Consider the following 1733-nt stretch of genomic DNA (forward strand, 5'->3'; position numbering starts at 1 on the left):
CAACTCATTAATGAGTGCCGGTCAGTCAACAAGTCATAATTATGTCTGGCTGTTTAGATAAGAATAAATGAAACAATTTGCGAGATACAATGTACCGAAGTGAGCCTTTTGATTTATTGGGGGGGAAAATATTCAGATATGGCTTTTGTTTATTTTCAATTATTTTTCAAGGATCTGGAAGTTTTAAAAATATATTTTCAAAGACGTGGATTTTTAAAATTTTTTTTGAGGTGTTCTTTGAAAAATATTTTTTCCATTTTTAAAAAAAAAATCAAGAACGTCGAATTTCAAAAAAAAAAAAACATATTTTTTCCAAAAGGTGGATTTTTAAAAGTACATTTTTTAAAGGACATGGGTTTTAAAAAAATATTTTTTCAGGACTTGGATTTTAAAACATATTTTTCCAAGGACGTGGATTTCTAAAACTATTTTTTCAAGGACGCGGATTTTTTAAAAATAGTTTTTCAAGGACGTTGTGATTTTGTAAAAATATTTTTTTAAGGACGTAGATTTTTAAAAATATTTTTTCAAGGACGTGGATTTTTTTTAAAAATAGTTTTTCAACGACGTTGTGTTTTAAAAATAGTTTTTCAACGACGTGGTGTTTTAAAATTCTTTTTTTCTAGGACGTGGATTTTTTAAAATATTTTCTTAAGGACGTGGACTTTTTAAATATATTTTTTTAAGGACGTGGATTTTTTTAAATATTCTTTTTTTCTATGACGTTGATTTTTTAAAAATAATTTTTCAAGAACGTGGATTTTTTAAAATTATTTTTTCAAGGACGTGAATTTTTTTTAAAAATATTTTTTTAAGGACTTAGATTTTTTAAAAATATTCTTTCAAGGACGTGGATTTTTTTAAAAATAGTTTTTCAACGACGTGGTGTTTTAAAAATAGTTTTTCAACGACGTGGTGTTTTAAAAATAGTTTTTCAACGACGTGGTGTTTTAAAATTCCTTTTTCTAGGACGTGGTCTTTCAAAAAAAATTTTTTTCAAGGACATGGATTTTTTAAAAATATTTTTTCAAGTATGTAAATTTTTTAAAAATATTTTTAAAGGACGTTGATTTTTTAAAATTATTTTTCAAGGACGTGGATTTTTTAAAAATATTTTTTCAAGAACGTGGATTTTTTAAAAATATTTTTTCAAGAACGTGGATTTTTTAAAAATATTTTTTCAAGGACGTGGATTTTTTAAAAATATTTTTTCAAGGACGTGGATTTTTTAAAAATATTTTTTCAAGGACGTGGATTTTTTAAAAATATTTTTTCAAGGACGTGGATTTTTTAAAAATATTTTTTCAAGGACGTGGATTTTTTAAAAATATTTTTTCAAGGACGTGGATTTTTTAAAAATATTTTTTCAAGGACGTGGATTTTTTAAAAATATTTTTTCAAGGACGTGGATTTTTTAAAAATATTTTTTCAAGGACGTGGATTTTTTAAAAATATTTTTTCAAGGACGTGGATTTTTAAAAAATATATTTTCATGGACGTGGATTTTTTAAAAATATTTTTTCAAGGACGTGGATTTTTTAAAAATATTTTTTCAAGGACGTGGATTTTTTAAAAATATTTTTTCAAGGACGTGGATTTTTTAAAAATATTTTTTCAAGGACGTGGATTTTTTAAAAATATTTTTTCAAGGACGTGGATTTTTTAAAAATATTTTTTCAAGGACGTGGATTTTTTAAAAATATTTTTTCAAGGACGTGGATTTTTTAAAAATA

The sequence above is a fragment of the Musca autumnalis genome, unplaced genomic scaffold (assembly GCF_047663935.1).
Source record: "Musca autumnalis isolate F117 unplaced genomic scaffold, ASM4766393v1 scaffold_2, whole genome shotgun sequence".
Classification (NCBI taxonomy): domain Eukaryota; kingdom Metazoa; phylum Arthropoda; class Insecta; order Diptera; family Muscidae; genus Musca; species Musca autumnalis.